Here is a 20675-nt window from a genome sequence, read left to right as displayed (position 1 = left end):
TTCGTCTCGTCTCAGGAATTCAGCTGGATAGGGGTCAAACCATTCTGAACACCTACGAACTCAACAGGAGATCGAAGAAAAGAAGAGCAACAACTCTCTGAACAGAAAAGCGACCACTTCCTGGAAGGTAGGACGTGCGGAGAAGTGAATCCGAGGCGATATTCGGGAGGATAGACGGCGGGGGAGTGGCCTCCATCGGCGCTTCTGGCAAGTGATAGAGCCGCGGAGCACAAAATCGGAACTTTTAAAAGTCTGCTCCGCTGAGGGACGTCACTCTGGTGGCTAAGCGGGGGGTGGAACCTCTGGGACAGTGTGGTCTCGGGGTCACAGAAAGCCCGGGGGTGCCTGAGGGTGGCAGAGCTCCCAGGTAATGGAGCAGGGAAGCCGGCTGCAGAGGCGGAGCCCAGGCGCGGGCTCTCAGCTCGGGGTGGCCATTGACCGTGATCCGCGGCCCAATCGGGCCCCTGCTCCTCCAGCAGGGACCCCACAAGCGGCAGATCCGGAGAGACTCACCTTCCTCCCCCGGGAGGAGCCGCGCGGGAGGGCACCGCAGGGATCTGCTGGGTTTGGAGACTCCACCCGGGGTCGGTGCCAGAGATAGAAACGCGCGGTCACAGGCCGGGCGAGCACGGGGTGCGGCCAGAGAGCGGGGAGACGGGAGTGACTGGCGGCTTTTCTCTGGGGGCTCACTGAGGAGCGGCGCCCCGAGTTCTCGGCTCCTCCGGAGCGGAGATTGGGAGGCCGCCATTCTCACTCTCGTCCTCCAAAGCCATAGGGAAAGCTTGCAGGGAACAAAGGCTCCCAAGAGCGAACCCAAGCAGATTACTTAGCCCGGAACGGGCAAGGGCAGGGCAATTCCGCCTCCAGCAAAGACTTTTGGAAACCACGGCAACAGGCCCCTCCCCAGAAGATCAGCGAGAACAGCCAGCCAAGACCAAGTTTACCGATCAATGAGAACGGCAGAACTCTAGCGCTAGGGGAATACTGCACATAGAATCCATGGCTTTTTTACCATGATTCTTTAGTCTTTCAAAGTTAATTTTTTTTAACTGTCTTTTTTCTTTTTTTTTTTTAATTTTTCTTTTTCCCTTTTTCAACCAACATCTTATCAATCCCTTTTTTAAAAAAACATTTTTATTTTTCATTTTTAGAGTCATATTCTATCCCTTCATAGTAGTTACCCACATTTGGGCTTATATATATAAGTTGTTCTCTCTTTAAAATTTTGAGATAGTATCTTCTAACAGATCAAAATATACCCTAAATCTCTAGTATATGGTTTTTTTCTACTCTCTCTCTTTTTTTTCTGCCTGGTCACATTCTCTCCCTTTTTTTTTCTTTTTTCTTTTTTTAAATCCTCTTCTTTATTTTTTCAAACAACTTCTTAACAATTCCTTTTATAAAATTTTTTATAATTTCCATCTTTACAGCATATTCCATCCCTTCATCATATCAACCCTTATTTTTGTACATATATAAGTTTTTCTTTCTTTAAAATTTTGGGAGGCACTTTCTTCTAACAGACCAAAATACAGCCAAAATCTAGTGTGTGGCACTGATCTATATACCAGCCTGATCATATTTGATCACATTCTGGTTTTTTTGTTGTTGTTGTTTGGTTTTGTTCTGTTTTTGTTTGTTTTATCTTTATCTTTTTCTTTTTCTCTTTTTCTTTTTTCTCTCTTTCCCTTTCTTTTCCCACTGTTTCAGGTCTTTTCTGATTTGTTTAGAATATATTTTCTGGGGACATTTTTACTCTGCTAGCATTTTGTTCTCTCATTAATCTATTCTCCTCTGCACAAAATGACAAGACAGAAAAAAATCACCTCAACAAAAAGAACAAGAGGTAGTACTGACTGCCAGGGACCTACTCAATACGGACATTAGTACGATGTCAGATCTAGAGTTCAGAATCATCACTTTAAAGATACTAGCTGGGCTTGAGAAAAGCATGGAAGTTATTAGAGAAACCCTTTCTGGAGAAGTAAAAGAACTAAAATCTAACCAAGTTGAAATCAAAAAGGCTATTAATGAGGTGCAATCAAATATGGGGGCACGAACTGCTAGGATAAATCAGGCAGAAGAGGGAATCAGTGATATGAAAGACCAAATGATGGAAAATAAAGAAGCTGAGAAAAAGAGAGATAAACAACTACTGGATCATGAGGGCAGAATTCGAGAGATAAGCGATACCATAAGATGAAACAAAGTTAGAATAATTGGGATCCCAGAAGAAGAAGAAAGAGGAGAGGGGCAGAAGGTATATTGGAGCAAATTATAGCAGAGAACTTCCCTAATTTGGGGAAGGAAACAGGCATCAAAATCCGGGAAGCACAGAGACCCCTCTCAAAATCAATAAAAATAGGTCAACAGCCCGACATCTAATAGTAAAACTTATGAGTCTCAGAGACAAAGAGAAAATCCTGAAAGCAGCTCGGGAGAAGAGATGTGTAACCTACAATGGTAGAAACATAAGATTGGCAACAGACCTATCCACAGAGACCTGGCAGGCCAGAAAGAACTGGCATGATATCTTCAGAGCACTAAATGAGAAAAATATGCAGCCAAGAATACTATATCCAGCTAGGCTGTCATTGAAAATTAAAGGAGAGATAAAAAGCTTCCAGGACAAACAAAAACTAAAGGAATTTGCAAACACAAAACCAGCACTACAGGAAATCCTGAAAGGGGTCCCCTAAGCAAAGAGAGAGCCTAAAAGCAACATAGACCAGAAAGGAACACAGACAGTATACAGTAACAGTCACCTTACAGGCAAGACAATGGCACTAAATTCCTATCTTTCAATAGTTACCCTGAATGTAAATGGGCTAAATGCCCCAGTCAAAAGACACAGGCTATCAGATTGGATTAAAAAACAAGACCCATCGATATGCTGTCTGCAAGAGACTCATTTTAGAACCAAAGACACCCCCAGATTGAAAGTGAGGGGGTGGAAAACAAATTTACCATGCTAAAGGACACCAAAAGAAAGCTGGGGTGGCAATCCTTATATCAGACAAATTAGATTTTAAACCAAAGACTGTAATAAGAGATGAAGAAGGACACTATATCCTACTTAAAGGGTCTATCCAATAAGAAGATCTAACAATTGTAAATATCTATGCCCCTAACATGGGAGCAGCCAATTATATAAGGCAATTAATAACAAAAGCAAAGAAACATATTGACAACAATACAATAATAATGGGGGACTTTAACACCCCCCTAACTGAAATGGACAGATCGTCTAAGCAAAAGAGCAACAAGGAAATAAAGACTTTAAATGACACACTGGACCAAATGGACTTCACAGATATATTCAGAACATTCCATCCCAAAGCAACGGAATACACATTCTTCTCTAGTGCCCATGGAACATTCTCCAGAATCGATCACATCCTAGGTCATAAATCAGGTCTCAACCAGTACCAAAAGATTGGGATCATTCCCTGCCTATTTTCAGACCACAATGCTTTGAAACTAGAACTCAATCACAAGAGGAAAGTCGGAAAGAACTCAAATACATGGAGGCTAAAGAGCATCCTACTAAGGAATGAATGGGTCAACCAGGAAATTAAAGAAGAATTTTAAAAATTCATGGAAACCAATGAAAATGAAAACACAACTGTTCAAAATCTTTGGGATACAGCAAAGGCAGTCCTAAGAGGAAAGTATATAGCAATACAAGCCTTTCTCAAGAAACAAGAAAGGTCTCAAGTACACAATCTACCCCTACACCTAAAGGAGCTGGAGAAAGAACAGCAAATAAAGCCTAAACCCAGCAGGAGAAGAGAAATAATAAAGATCAGAGCAGAAATCAATGAAATAGAAACTAAAAGAACAGTAGAACAGATCAACAAAACTAGGAGCTGGTTCTTTGAAAGAATTAACAAGATTGATAAACCCCTGGCCAGACTTATCAAAAAGAGAAGAGAAATGACCCAAATCAACAAAATCATGACTGAAAGAGGAGAGATCACAACCAACACCAAAGAAATACAAACAATTATAAGAACATATTATGAGCAACTCTATGCCAGCAAATTCGATAGCCTGGAAGAAATGGATGCATTCCTAGAGATGTATCAACTACCAAAACTGAACCAGGATGAAATAGAAAACCTGAACAGACCTATAACCACTAAGGAAATGGAAGCAGTCATCAAAAATCTCCCAACAAACAAAAGCCCAGGGCCAGATGGCTTCCCAGGGGAATTCTACCAAACATTCCAAGAAGAATTAATACCTATTCTTCTGAAACTGTTCCAAAAAATAGAAATGGAAGGAAGACTTCCAAACTCATTTTATGAGGCCAGCATTACCTTGATCCCAAAACCAGACAAAGACCCCATCAAAAAGGAGAACTACAGACCAATATCCCTGATGAACATGGATGCAAAAATTCTCACCAAAATACTAGCCAATAGGATCCAACAGTACATTAAAAGGATTATTCACCATGACCAAGTGGGATTTATCCCTGGGCTGCAAGGTTGGTTCAACATCCGCAAATCAATCAACGTGATACAATATATTAAGAAAGAACAAGAATCATATGATCCTCTCAATAGATGCAGAAAAAGCATTTAACAAAGTATAGCATCCTTTCTTGATCAAAACTCTTCAGAGTATAAGCATAGAGGGTACATACCTCAATATCATAAAAGCCATCTATGAAAAACCTACAGCGAATATCTTTCTCAATGGGGAAAAACTGAGAGCTTTCCCCCTAAGGTCAGGAATGCAGCAGGGATGTCCACTATCACCACTGCTATTCAACATAGTATTAGAAGTCCGAACCACAGCAGACAACAAAAAGAAATAAAAGGCATCCAAATCTGCAAAGAAGAAGTCAAACTCTCACTCTTTGCAGATGATATGATACTTTATGTAGAAAACCCAAAGGACTCCACCCCAAAACTGCTAGAACTCATACAGGAATTCAGTAAAGTGGCAGGATATAAAATCAATGCACAGAAGTCAGTGGCATTCCTATACACCAACAACAAGACAGAAGAAAGAGAAATTAAGGAGTCAATCCCATTTACAATTGCACCCAAAACCATAAGATACCTAGGCATAAATCTAACCAAAGAGGCAAAGGATCTGTACTCAGAAAACTATAAAATACTCATGAAAGAAATTGAGGAAGACACAAAGAAATGGAAAAACGTTCCATGCTCATGGATTGGAAGAACAAATATTGTGAAGATGTCAATGCTACCTAGAGCAATCTGCATATTCAATGCAATGCCCATCAAAATACCATCCACTTTTTTCAAAGAAATGGAACAAATCATCCTAAAATTTGTATGGAACCAGAAAAGACCCCAAATAGCCAGAGGAATGTTGAAAAAGCAAAGCAAAGCTGGCGGCATCACAATTCCAGACTTCCAGCTCTATTACAAAGCTGTCATCATCAAGACAGTATGGTACTGGCACAAAAACCAGCACATAGATCAATGGAACAGAATAGAGAGCCCAGAAATGGACCCTCAACTCTATGGTCAACTCATCTTTGACAAAGCAGGAAAGAATGTGCAATGGAAAAAAGACAATCTCTTCAACAAATGGTGTTGGGAAAATTGGGTAGCCACATGCAGAAGAATGAAAGTGGACCATTTCCTTACACCACACACAAAAATAGACTCCAAATGGTTGAAAGACCTCAATGTGAGACAGGAGTCCATCAAAATCCTAAAGGAGAACACAGGCAGCAACCACTTCGACCTCAGCCGCAGCAACTTCTTCCTAGAAACATCGCCAAAGGCAAGGGAAGCAAGGGCAAAAATGAACTATTGGGACTTCATCAAGATAAAAAGCTTTTGCACAGCAAAGGAAACAGTCAACAAAACCAAAAGACAACCGACAGAATGGGAGAAAATATTTGCAAATGACATATCAGATAAAGGGCTAGTGTCCAAAATCTATAAAGAACTTATCAAACTCAACACCCAAAGAACAAAGAATCCAATCAATAAATGGGCAGAAGACATGAACAGACATTTTTCTAAAGAAGACATGCAAATGGCCAACAGACACATGAAAAAGAGCTCAATATCGCTTGGCATCTGGGAAATCCAAATCAAAACCTCAATGAGATACCACCTCACACCAGTCAGAATGGCTAAAATTAACAAGTCAGGAAATGACAGATGTTGGCGGGGATGTGGAGAACGGGGAAGCCTCCTACACTGTTGGTGGGAATGCAAGCTGGTGCAGCCACTCTGGAAAACAGCATGGAGGTTCCTCAAAAAGTTGAAAATAGAGCTACCATACGACCCAGCAATTGCACTACTGGGTATTTACCCCAAAGATACAAAAGTAGGGATCCGAAAGGGTACGTGCACCCCGATGTTTATAGTAGCAATGTCCACAATAGCCAAACTGTGGAAAGAGCCAAGATGTCCATCGACAGATGAATGGATAAAGAAGAGGTGGTATATATATACAATGGAATATTATGCAGCCATCAAAAGGAATGAGATCTTGCCCTTTGCAACGACGTGGATGGAACTGGAGGGTATTATGTTGAGCGAAATAAGTCAAACAGAGAAAGACATGTATCATATGACCTCACTGATATGAGGAATTCTTAATCTCAGGAAACAAACTGAGGGTTGCTGGAGTGGGGGGTGGGGTGGGAGGAATGGGGTGACTGGGTGATAGACACTGGGGAGGGTATGTGCTCTAGTAAGCGCTGTGAATTGTGCAAGACTGTTGAATCTCAGATCTGTACCTCTGAAACAAATAATGCAATATATGTTAAGAAAAAAAAAAAGAAGAAGAAGAAGGTAGCAGGAGGGGAAGAATGAAGGGGGGGAAATCGGAGGGGTAGACGAACCATGAGAGATGATGGACTCTGAAAAACAAACTGAGGGTTCTAGAGGGGAGGTGGGTGGGAGGATGGGTTAGCCTGGTGATGGGTATTGAGGAGGGCACGTTCTGCATGGAGCACTGGGTGTTATGCACAAACAATGAATCGTGGAACACTACATCTAAAACTAATGATGTAATGTATGGGGATTAACATAACAATAAAAAAATAATTTAAAAAATTGAATTTAAAGTGAAAAAAAAAAAGAATGGGGCAGCATCCGTCTGGCAGATAGCTCTGAGGAGTGGTGCAAATGAGAAGTTTGTACAGGAAGGAACTTGGCAAAACAAGAGAAAGGAGTGTTTCAGGGAAGGTCACCTTCCCTTAAGTGGGAGAACAGGGGATCTTACCATGCAGATGCCTCCCCTCCTTGGGGGATTGAGAGGACCCACATGACAGAATACCTCACTGGTGCTGACCAGAGAGTTCTTCATTGACAGGTGAACATTTATGGGGAGGTGGGAACCATAGTTAGGTGAGGGATTAAGCAAGATTTGGGGACATGGCCTGGCCCAAGGTGCCATATTAGGCCTCTGGGTTTCTTTTTTAACAGTTGCTCTATTTGCTTGTCCAGATTCCCTCATGATTTCCTATGTAACAGTATCAGCAATGACCAGTCTGCCATTATTCTTAGGGAGGAGCCAGTAGCCATCACAGAGACCACAAGACATTGAAACATCTGAAGAATACCCCCTCAAGTCAGACCTGAATTAATATATATTCTTTCACCAGTCACTTAGCACCTGCCTGGATCCAAGCACCGTGCTACTCTCATGAAAATAGAGTGTTCACAGAGCAATCACTTTATGCAAGGAGGTTTTAGTCTATTTGAGAAGAAAAACCATAAAGAACTATGCATTTTGAGGGCGCCTGGGTGGCTCAGTCGGTTAAGCGACTGCCTTCGGCTCAGGTCATGATCCTGGAGTCCCAGGATCGAGTCCTGCATCAGGCTCCCTGCTAGGCAGGGAGTCTGCTTCTCCCTCTGACCCTCCTCCCTCTCATGCTCTCTGTCTCTCATTCTCTCTCTCAAATAAATAAATAAAATCTTAAAAAAAAAAAAAAAGAACTATGCATTTTGGTGTGCTCAGTTTTATTATAATGTGCAGACTCTAGACAAACACATGTCTGCTGGAAACAATATATTCTAAAGTAGTGATCCTTGCTGATGTTTGCCCACTCAGAATCTTGACTCACTGTTAGGCCTCGGGTGTTTCTACCCCCTGGTGATCCCCACATCTAACATAGGACCTGGCAAGTAGTAGGTGCTCAGTGATTATTTCTGAATGATTGAATAATTCAGTTCTGGGATCCAATTACTCTTAATTATTATGGAGATCTTCAACACAAAAATTTTTTAAGCATCACAAAATGTTAGTTGTAATCCTACTCGATGAAATGAGAATCCTACACATTTTTTCTTGAAAATAAAGAAATATGATAATGATCAGGAAGTTTACACAGAGATTCCCACTGTAAATCTCCTATACTTGTCATACAAAACCATAAGAATTTATAGGAAGTGGGGTTAGTAGAGTGTTCTAGAATCATGTCTCCAGATTCCCTTCTTACTGTTCCTGCTCAAATGTTCCATGCTTGCCTTACTATGACCTGGCCTCTCCTAGACATGATGACCTTCCTCTTTCATGGTGTTCTTAAGTGTTTAAAGGCTGTTCAATATTTATTTGTGCTTTATATCATTTGGATAAATGTGTTTGAGCTATTTGTCTTGTTATTTCTTGGCTAACAAGTAAACAGAAGTAATCTCAAGCTAATGTTAGAAAGATAATATTTTTTTGGAAAGGGTCGATTGGAATATAGAAAGAGTCACTCCCATAGTTAAGATTTTGAAAAGTAGGATAATCAAAATCATGTCTCTTGAATCCATCAGAGCTGAAGGATCAGGGAAAATTGTTAACCCAAAATCTAGGGAAAGACAGACTCCTCTGAGGGTATAGGGTATGCAAACCCTTGCTTTCTTGGGACAGATGCTCTATAAGTCAGAAAGAAGAATTCAGCTAAAATTGTTAACAAATGACTGAAGGTTAGCATGAGTACCTGGAGCCCCCGAGAGTCAAGAGACTCGGGAAATTCTCTGTATCTCCAGGCTTTTTTCCCTTGACCTCACCAGGGGTTCCTGACAAGCTGGAATCCAGGATACAGACCAGAGAACTGTTCTCTCCTAGTACAAGCCTGTGGACTGAGATCAGTTGCTGCCTGAGAAGGTCGGGAAGGCCACCATCTCCCACACAGAAAGAATCCTTAACCCAGTGTGAGAAGGCAGGGAATTGCCTCAGGGCAGAAGTGAAACCACACTGCAGCTGAGGGGAAGGACCAGTTGGGGAAGGAGAGTACCACACCCTGTGCCAGAATAAAAGATTCCGCCTACTGAGGGAAAGGTGGGAACCCTTAGAAGGCCCAATCCCAAAACTGAAAAACAAAGCACCTGGCTGAGGATGAGACTGGACCAAAAGAGAGCTAGTGCCCCACTCTCTGTCCCAGGCAGGCTAGTGAGTAGGGTACCAAGAGCAGCTCTGCTGGTGGAGGGGCAAGAGAATGAAGACAGGTCGCCACGAGGCACTTCCTGTTATAAAATTGTAAATCCAAAATGATTTCATGAAGTGAGTTCCCACGCTGGGCTTCATACCCAATCTAACTAATTTAACCCCATGAGAAATGTGACCTTAACCGGTCAGTGTCAGTAAATTTTTCTTTCCATCAGAGCCAATGAGTCTGTGTAAATAAAGGCTGTTACTAGTGGGATCTCAGAGGTCAAACAGCCCAAAGTTGGTGGGTGCACATCAAACACTGAAAGGCTGTTAGAGCCCTTGCCACCTCCAGAAGCCTCCTGAGATAGGATAAGTTGGTCACCAAACTGGTTAGATTGACAATAGGTCACCTGCCAACCTCAAGAAAACTTCTGAGCAACGAGGTACACTGTAACATATGCACAGCCCAGTCCCACAAACTGTCCCTTGTAGGTATTACTGCAGCTCCAGGAAACCCAGAAGCTTATTTAATGGGGGTCCTTAAATTCTAAACAGTAAATGTGCCACCTTCTGGGGCACCCATTCAGTTCATGTCTAAGAAGTAGAGTCCTGGAAGTTGTACTCATGGAGCAAGATTAAAAAAAAAATTATTAAAAATAACCTAGAGTTACAGTGGCCCCTATGGGGAACATTCCACTTAGACCATTGTTCATTTAGGAAGTGCCCTTGAAAGTAAGGGTTCCCAAATTCAATAAATGGACGCCTATATTAATTGGCATGCAGAAAATTCCAAGAAGCATCAAGATTCCAAAATAGTCTCATTGAAAGATTTGTTACAAAAAGCTGATAAAAAACCTAAAATACAACATGTGCCTAAGAGAAAAGAGAAAGGCTGATATAGCTCCTAATGCCCCTCTACCCTTCCTCACCTGAGGACTCACTGTCTCATTTTCTATCTCAACCACCCCTCCACTCTGAAGACACTGGTCCCTTTCAAACAAAACCTCCTGAGGTTACAGGTGATCCTCCTCAGAGATCTTCCACTCCTTGGTCAAAGACTGAACAAAGGGCCACAGCAAAATAGTTCTTCAACCTAAAGAGGGTCCTCCAGAATTGTTTTAAATAGATTACTTCCTGACCCCAGTAGTCAGGGAAATAAAAGTTCACATTAGTCCTTCCTTTCCAAATCCAAACCCATTGACTACTAATCCTTTTCTGAAATAACTATTTCCTTCTTGCTCATCTCCTTTGACATTCTAAGAACATGGTTTGTGGCTTTCTGCTGCCTGGGATATGCAGGTTGTTGGTTCTTTCTTTGGTGATCTTGGGGGGTGGCTCTAGATCTGGTAAAAGTGGTATCTTTGTGGATGCCTCTTGGGTCCATAAGGTTGTACTGCCAGAATTCTTTACCGTTTGTCCCAGCTACATCCTGATAAAATAGTTCTAAAAATTTAATAACTCCATAATAGAAAATTGGGCCAAATTAAAAGCTGATATTCAGAGCTTGATAGAAAATGTTTTAGGCCTCCTCTCCTCAGCTAAAGGTACCCAGAGGAAAAGAAGACTTTCTCATACGTGGATGGATGTGTCAAGTCCTTTGATATCTTTCAGGCAATTGGGAAATTCTTTGAGAAACTAAAGACAGCTGTTCTTGTTTTACACATCTAGTCTTTATGGGGCCAGAGGTATGGTTCCAAAGGAATTCAAAAACTAACAATCCTCTTTTATCTGAAAATCCTATATGTATTCTAACCATTCTGGCCTTAAAAGATCAAAAGACCTTCTAGAAAGGACTTGAATTTATTTTCTGTGTCTTTCAATTGTAAATATACAGAGTTCTGCCTGGTCTTCTCCAGGAATTCCTTTCAAATGCAAATTTCAGGGAGATAATCCTTACCAACTACAAATAAGACGGGAAAGCCCATTTAAAAGGTGACTTGCCCAGGTGCTTGAGTGGCTCAGTGGGTTAGAATGACTCTTGACTTTGGCTCATGTCATGATCTCAGGGTCATGAAATTGAGCCCTATGTATAGCTTTGAGCTCAGGGTGGAGTCAGCTTGAGATTCTCCCTCTGCCCCTCCCCCCCACTTGTGCTCATTCTCTCTTTAAATAAATCAATAAAATCTTTTTTTAAAATTTAAAAAAAAAAAGAGTAAAACCTGAATTGCCAAGGACAAATACAAATCTTAAGTGTCTTTTCCACAAATACTTTTTAAAAAAATCTTTAGCCATCTAGACAAATCATGGTCATTTATTCCATCTGCCCAAAACAAACAAAAAAACAAACAAAATACCTCAAATGCAACTTTTATAATTAGTGAACTTTGCACCTTTTTGATGTCAGTAATTTAAAAACAGAAGCTGTAAGTTCTACCTCTGTCTTGTATGTTCATATCTGTCTATACTGTGTTGTAAATATGTTTCTGCCTCGGGAAGGCATTGCTAAAATTAATTTGTGAAAGAGCTATTTACTGGGCTTGAACACAAACAGTTGTGAGGATTGGGCATTCTAAAACTCAAAAAGATAGAAGCAGACTCTGATGTTGTTCAAGTTTGTGTGAATTGGAAAATATTTAATATAAAAGCTAGTTTGAGATTGATGGTTTAATTAAAACAAACATGTTTTTAGAGTTCTCAGCATTAAATATAACACTTCTACCTGTTTTGCTAACCGAGTAAGGGTACCTTATCTTGTATAAGACCCATCAACAACAACAATAACAAAACATATATGTTGGCTGACTTCCTCTAATGCCTCATGAGTTTTGTGGGTAATTTGTACATAATTGTTAAGAACAATTAAATTAAATAGTTGTGAAAAAGATTAAAAGGTTTGTAAGTAGACTTCAAAATAGCTCCAAAATCTTTGATAATTTAAAAATCAAGTTTTGCTAAGTCAAACAATTGAGTTAAGTTCAAGCCATTAAATGTTTAGATCATTTCCAGATAAGACAAAATCCTGGAGCATGCATTACTAAACACAGGCTTCCCTACTTTAGGCTTAGTACAGAAAAACTAAAATACTTGGGTATGTCAATGTTAATTACAAAATTCAGGTGACACACGTTTCTAGAAATTTTAAATATCTCCATAAATTTTCAAGTTTAAAAAATGCTGATAGAACAAACAGTTCACAATGGCTCACTTACTAGTTTTTCATAGAAAAGAAAGTTCACGAGGGTTAAGAATTCTAAGTAATATGTGTAATGAAAGCTACTAGAAATCATATGGGAAATATCCTCATATACCAGAAAAGTAGGATGTGTTTATGGTCAGAAAGGGTGTAAGGAATGGAGATGCTTTTTTTTTTTTTGAGATAAAGAAATTAATTTTGTCCTAAAACAAGGTTAATTCTTTAAAGAAAGACATAGGACAAAATAGAATATAAAAAAAGATAATTGTAGAAGGTTTATGGGAAATGTAGCTTTAAAAATAAATAATAATGTGAGGTCAAACTGGGTAAAACTAAAATAAATTTAAATGAGACTGTGATCAAACACTTCTCCTTAATTCTTAAAATTATTGCAAAATCTGCTAAAGCAAGAGCAGGACAACAAAGGTCCTTAAAATCTCTAGCCAAAGTTTTCTTTGATAAGAGAATAACTCTTGATCATCTTTTAGATGTGCAAGGAGGTGTCTATCTGATTCCAACATCACCTGCTAGGCCAGGAAGGACACTTCTGGGGAAGCTGAAACTCCATTGCATAAGAGCAAGCCACTGGGCTTACAAAACTGATGCCTTCCTCAGGGTGACTTGATGCTCACAACCAAGCCAGTTAACAGGGCTACCACCTCACATTCGGACCCTCTCCTTTTTTTTTTTTTTTCCTTTTTTCAAGATTTTATTTAAATTCCAGTTAGTTAACATACCCTGTAATATTAGTTTCAGATTAGAATTTAATGGCTCATCACTTATATATAACACCCAGTGCTCATCACAACAAGTGCCCTCCTTAATACCCATTCCCTGCCCACCCCCCAGGCACCTTTCTCCATCAACCCTCAGTTTGTTCTCTATGGTTAACAGCCTGTTTTATGGCTTGCCTCTCTCTTTTTCCCCCTATGTTCATCCGTTTTGCCTGTTTTATGGCTTGCCTCTCTCTTTTTCCCCCTATGTTCATCTGTTTTGTTTCTAAAATTCACATATGAATGAAATGTTATTTTGCTTTCTCTGACTTATTTTGCTTAGCATAATACACTCTAGCTCCATCCACATCATTGCAAATGGCAAGATTTCATTCTTTTTACGGCTGAATAATATTCCATTGTGTATATACACCACATCTTCTTTATCCATTTATCAGTCAATGGACATTTGGGCTGCTTCCATAATTTGGCTATTGTTGATGATGATGCTATAAACACCTGGGTACATATGTCCTTTGAATCAGTATTTTTAAATCTCTTAGATAAATATTTAATGTCTATTTATGTCTTCTGCCCATTTTTTTGAAAGATTTACTTATTTATTTTAGAGGGAGAGAGCACCAGCAAGGTGGGGGAAGGGGCAGAGGAGAGAATCATAAGGACACTCCCAACCGAACATGGAGTCCAACATACGGTTCAATACCATGACCTACAAGATCACGACTGGAACTGAAAGGAAGAACCAGATGCCCAACCTACTGGGACACCCAGGTGCCCCCTGTGTATTTCTTAACTGGATTATTTGGCTTTTGAATGTTGAGTTTGATCAGTTCTTTACAGATTTTGGATACTAATCCTTTATCAGATATGTCATTTGCAAATATCTTCCATTCCAAAGGTTGCCATTTAGTTTTGTTGTTTCCCTCACTATGCAGAAGCTTTTTTATCTTGATGATTCCCCAGTAGTTCATTGTCACTTATGTTTCCCTTACCTTCAGAGATGTATATAGTAAGAAGTTGCTAAGGCCAATATGAAAGAGGTTACCGCCTGTATTCTCTAGGATTTTGATGGTTTCCTGTCTCATTTTTTGGTCTTTTAACCATTTTGAATTTATTCTTGTTTGTGGCACAAGAAAGTGGTCCAATTTCATTATTTTGCATATTGCTGTCCAATTTTCCCTACACCATTGGTTGCAGAGACTGTTTTGCTTTTTTTTTTTTCCTTTGGATATTCTTTCCTCCTTTATCAAAGATTAGTTGACCATATAGTTGTAGGTTCATTTCTGGATTTTCTATCCTGTTCCATTGATTTATATGTCTGGTTTTGTGCCAGTACCATACTGTCTTGATGACTACATCCTTCATTGTAATATAGCTTGAAGTCTGGAATTGTGATTCTTCCAGCTTTGCTTTTCTACTTCAGGATTGCTTTGGCTATTTGGGGTCTTTTGTGGTCCCATATAAATTTTAGGATTGTTTATTCTAGCTCTGTGAAAAATGGTGGTGGTATTTTGGTAGGGATTGCATTAATGTGTAGATTGCTTTGAGCACTATAGACATTTTAACAATGTTTGTTCTTCTAATCCATGAGCATATAATGTTTTTCCATTTCTTTGTGTCATCTTCAATTTTTTTCATAAGTGTTCTATAGTTTTCAGAGTACAGATGTTTTACCTCTTCAGTTAGGTTTATTCCTGGGTATTTAAGGTTTTTGGTGCAATTGTAATTGAGATCAATTCCTTGATTTCTCTTTCTGCTGCTTAATTGGAATGTGAAACTCTGAAATAAACTGAGATGTAATTATGAAGGTAACTGGACACAAAAAACTATCAGAAGTGGCTATCTAGAAATTAAAGATAAATTGATGATGTAATGAACTCCTTGGGTATGTTGAATAGCGTAATAGACCTAGCTGAAGAACGATTTAGAGGGAAGGAAGATATTTTTGAGGCATTTGTCCAGAATGCAGTAAAAAGCAACAAAGAAATGGAAAAATATAAAAGAAGGGATAAGAGATACAGAGAAAAAAAAGAATGAAAAAGAGAGAAGATAGCTTACAGGATTTGTGGGACACAACCAAGCAGACCATACACCCATTATTAAGTGGGTCTCAGAAGGAGGGAAGAGAGAAAAGGGGACAAAGAGCTTGTTCAAAGAAATGACTAGAAACCTCCATAGCGTGGGGCAGACGTCCAGATCCAGGAAGCCCAAAGAAATTACCCAATAAAATAAATCCAAAGTGACCTACACCAAGATACATTGTAATTCTATTGTCAAAAGTTAAAGACAAAGGAGTTAAAGTGAAAGGAGATCAGAAAAGAAGCAAAAGATAAAGGAATTTGTTACATACACAGAAAGCCCCATAAAACTCCGGGCGGATCATCCAGCACAGGACTATGTGTTTTATGCGAGCCTCAGGATGACTACAAAGCAGAACCCCTAGTAGGTACCAGAAAGATAGAGAGGAATCAAAGCACGCCACTGCAGAAAAGGATAAATGTTTACATCTCCACATACTTGGTTTAAAAACATACTTCCAGGGAACTCGTTAGTCCAACCAGAAATTATGCTGAAAACTTAGAACTCAGGACTAAGTAACAGTAAAAACAGAACCCATTAGAACGCGATGTGCTGCCCAGTTCGCACGCAGATTCTATGCGTCCGCTAGACTCATGTCTTTATTCTGTTGTGCATATCTGTGTGGGTGTTTTTGGCTCCTGGCTTTACTAACAATAGTGGGAATTGCGTTGAAATCACCCTTGAAGTTCCCTCCATTTTTGCATGAAATAGACCTGAAAATGCTTATATCAGAACAAAGAAATGCTGAAAACCAATGAGATAAGTCACTAACGTAAGAGACCACAGAAAGGCCTGGGTGTACTTTGGTGGCTGTGGTGGGACCAGCACCAGCCTACGGGCTTGCAGACCCAGGACGGGCGGCTGGGAGGGGGGCAGCCGAGCAGTTTTCTGCACAGAAGGGGTGACTCTTTGCAATGGCCTGAGTATTTCATGGCAGTGGCCTTCTTCTCGACACAGAGAAGCAAAAATCCCATTTGCCAAGTCAGAGCCTGAATCGTGAGTGCAAACAACATGACTGTAGGGGCTGGGTACGGAGGAATGCAGAGCGGCTGTCACAATGATCTGTTCCCCTGGAGGAGACAGCAGAGAGCAGGCTAAACGCCAGAGACCCTGAGAGGCGCCGTGCCCAGCAGAACGCCATCCTAAACGCAGAGTCAGCATGCTCTACGAAGGCCGCACTACGCATGTCACCTTGTTCCATGTGACGGACGAATGTGCCAAGCCCATCATCCAGGAAGGTATGAAAGGAGTTATTCTCACGTCTGAGGATTTTCCCCAGGATGGTGACGAGACAGTAACTACCAGGCTTCCGTTTGACATGGCTGGGGCTGCATTCAGGAAGTATAGGCAAGATTTTCATGGATCTTTATTCAATTAACAGCAGACCTAGACAGAAGCTTCAGTGAGTCACAGATTAAATCTCCAGGAGCCCGGAATTACCCTCTGCGGAGAAGCTGCTGATGCTTTCATCTTGAAGTTACAGTAACTTTTTAATTGTCAATACAGCGAGAGTAAGCATCCAAAGACTGGAAAGCCGCACATCTTCCTGTCCCTTCTGTCACATGGAATCTACATCTGTTTTAACTATTGACTTAGGGTTTAAAATGAAGGAGTCTGTAGATGGCCTGTCATATGGGTGTGGGACGCCTCCCCTTCTGTCTCCTGGTTTGCTGGGGTGCCGTGCCTCTGCAGAAGGGCATCTGCTCTCATCCCGTGCATTTCAGCAGCTGCGCTTCTCGGCTACATCACTGGAAGGACCCATAAATAATTGTGTGCCCTTAGTGGGGATGAGCAAACACACTGATTTGAACATCTGGTCCCAATGAGGCATGTAGTGTCCTTGGAGAAAAAAGGAAGACCCAAACGGCAGTAGCATTAAAGTCTTTGCTTTCAAGGGCTAATGGAAACACCCACCCACCCAAAATTCTAGATAAGATGGCATGTGCCCTGGCAGATGATGAGCCTACCTGAGCCAGGGACACGGTCTGTGCTCCTGCTGTCCTGCTACACACAGGGTCACCGCACGTTGTCCCTCTGGGGCCGGGACCCCTGTTGTTCAGCTTTTTGGTTTGGTTTGTTGGTCCGGGAGCTCTTACCTTCCATTTACCTACATAATGAATTGTTCCTGGGGGAGACAGCCCGTCTCCCCTGTCGTCCCCAGGACCACGCCAGCTGTGGCAGCAGGAAAGGCCATATGGATGGGAGGAAGGGAGCATCCACTCACTTTCCCCATGTGTGGCACTTCCCCGGGGCCAGCACGGTTAGCTCCCAAGACCTCTCTGTAGACAACAGGAGAGTGTAAGTGAAGAGTAAGAAATCAAGCCCCTTGAGGCAGCCTATTCCAGCTCAGTAGGCGGCGGGAGCTCACTGGTGTTCCTTGTGCTGTGTCTTCATCAGTGTGAGTCCCAGTTCCTAACCACGGTGCGCTGGGGAGTCCATGGTTGTGTCCCCATCTGTAATCTCACTTAATCTTTATTAAGCACACTCGGTACCTTTGTTGAGAAAATGTTGCAGTATCTTAACGATTGTTACCGTTTTAAAGTGCTTATATTTTCCTGCCCATAAACGAACAAGCATGAGTCTTCACGGTGGGGTGTCAGAGGTGACTTGGGTCCCCCAAGGTGAGTGACGGATGCTGTGTGGTGGACACGCCTCCTCACACAGCGACTATAAACAGCAGGTTAGATAGACACATGGGGGCAGGATGAGGCTTCAGGCAGTGTTTGGGGGAACAGGGGGGAAGAGTCAGAGAGATGGTGCCCCCAAATACCATTTATGAAGATTTAAAATGCATGCACACAAAATTATTTGCAAGAGCATATATAAACATAAACAAAAAGTTACCCAATAAACACTTTAAAATGGTTGTCTATGTATGAAATTGGGGATGGAAGTAGCTAATAAGGATAAATGCAGTAAACGCTTAAGCCAAAGAAAATGTCTTTGCCCTTGACCTTGTCCTATGCTGACATAACCCTGAGCTGAGGAGTCTGATGAGCTTGACCCTCTGTAACCGACGCATGACCCATAAATAAATAGATCCCTAATAAGAGAATAGTAAGGTGTCACAGAACGGTGAATGAAAGCCACCACGTGTGGGACTTAGACGTGGATACTGTGAAGTGCAGTGCAGCGCGAGCCAGGAAGGAACGTGCGGGCTGGGTGCGGCTTCATACTCACACTTAGCGTCACAGACACGCGGATAGAGAAAGGAAGCGTGGAAAGTAGATGCAAGGACGTTCAAGTCAGCCGTCTTAGTTAAATTCTTTAAAACAGTCCTCTTATTATAACATGAGCTGTTGTCCTGAATAGATTATTTTTATTTTTCAATCATATTCTTCCACGAAGCATGATTTACCTTTTTAATACTGTTCTGGAAAAATTGCAAATCTGCTGATTTGACTGAGTTTCCTTTCCTGGTAAAATTAGGCAAATACGAATTCTGATCTAGTCTGAATTCCACATCAGGACAGCTAAGAAAGGCTCACAGTCCATCTGCCTCGCACCTCAAGGGAACTTGTCGCCATGGCCACCGTCCTTCCACCACAGCCCAGAGTAGCTGTAACTCGTGAGGAATTTCTGCCAAAACAGGTGTAATGGGGAGTGTTCTTCGGTCCCTTCCTAGTTTAGATCCCCATGCCCTGGGAAGCCACGGCTACCGAACACGCACCTGACTGCAGAGCTCAGCAAACTACCGTCGGGCGTCCACAGCGGGCCCTCACGTCCCTCTGAATGGCCCCTTGGCCAGCTGTGTCCCCAGCCTCTACTGGAGCTCCCGGCCAGCCTGAGGTGCGGAAGCACGGCGGTGTCCAGACCAGAAGGGGAGGACCACAGCTGGCCTGCAGGGGCCTCCCGGCTCTCTGCTGTTGACTCCACAACCTTCAGCCTTTCTTGGGGTAATTGATGCTACTCAGAGATGCGGGCTCACAGAGGTTGGGTTATTTGGCAAAATGTTGCTGCTCCCTATTTTTTAGGCTTTACTATGGAAAACTGAAACATCCAAAAGGCGAAGGAAAGCAAAATAATATGATGAAGCTAACTGGCTCACCTCCCTCTGGCCTGGCCTTCCCCTCCACACCCTCTCCCACATACACACCCCCTAGCCCCCAGCCCCTCCACACCAGCCTTGACACCCCTCTCTTCACCCCTCCCCACACCCGCACCCGTATCCGCCACCACACCCACCCTCTCCCACCTACCCCCGCACATACCCACACCCGCCCCACAACCTCCGCACCCGCAACCCTAACCCACACCAGCCTCCACCCCCACCCTCTCCATACCCACACCCCCCTGCACACCCACATCCACACCTACATCCCCACCAAATTCCAGCAGTCCTATTCTTTTTTTTAATTTTATTTTATTATGTTATGTTATGTTAATCACCACACATCACATCATTAGTTTTAGATGTAGTGTTCCACGATTCATTGTTTACGTATAACACCCAGTGCTCCATGCAGAACGTGCCCTCTTTGATACCCATCACCGGGCTAACCCATCCCCCCTCCCCCCTCCCCTCTAAGACCCTCAGTTTGTTTCTCAGAGTCCACTGTCTCTCATGGTTCATCTCCCCGTCCGATTTCCACCCCCTTCATTTTTCCCTTCCTTCTCCTAATGTCCTCCAGGCTATTCCTTACGTTCCACAGGTAAGTGAAACCGTATGATGATTGACTTTCTCTGCTTGACTTACTTCACTTAGCATAATCTCCTCCAGCCCCATCCACGTGGATATAAAAGTCGGGTATTCATCCCTTCTGATGGCTGGGTAATACTGCACTGTGTATATGGACGGCATCTTCTTTACCCGCTCGTCCGCCGAAGGGCACCTCGGCTCCTTCCACAGTCTGGTTGCTGCAGGCGCAGCCCTACTCTTTCATCTACAGCCGTCCTGGAGTGTATTGCGCTCTCAGGATCAGACCTGACACAGCAAATAATTCTCTAATTCCCTGAAATGCCCAGTGTCTTTTTTAAAAATGATTTCTTCCATTTTCAGATGGTTAAAAATATCAAAGGGCAACAGTTCATGACACAGGGAAATTGCATGAAGTTCAAATTTCAGTGTCTATAAATAAAGGTTTATTGGAACACAGACGCTCATTCATTACGTCCCGCAGCTTCTGTGCCTCAGCCCAGAGCTGAGCCGTTGTCGCGGGGACACTGCGGCCCCAAAGCCTGAGACGTTTCCTGTCTGGCCTCGACAGGAAACGATCGCCAACCCCAGCCCTGTTCGGGACTCTCCACCGCCGCCAGCCTGGAAGGAAGTCCCTGCCGCAGCCCTGCCGGAAAGTGTGCGACCTCCCAGAGGGCGGGCGCACGCCCCTCCCTGGAGCAGCCGAGCCCGGCTGGGGGTGGGGTGGGAT

The sequence above is a fragment of the Mirounga leonina genome, unplaced genomic scaffold (assembly GCF_011800145.1).
Source record: "Mirounga leonina isolate KUSES-001 unplaced genomic scaffold, KU_Mleo_1.0 Mir_154, whole genome shotgun sequence".
NCBI classification, from domain to species: Eukaryota; Metazoa; Chordata; class Mammalia; order Carnivora; family Phocidae; genus Mirounga; species Mirounga leonina.
This window is presented reverse-complemented; position numbering follows the sequence as displayed.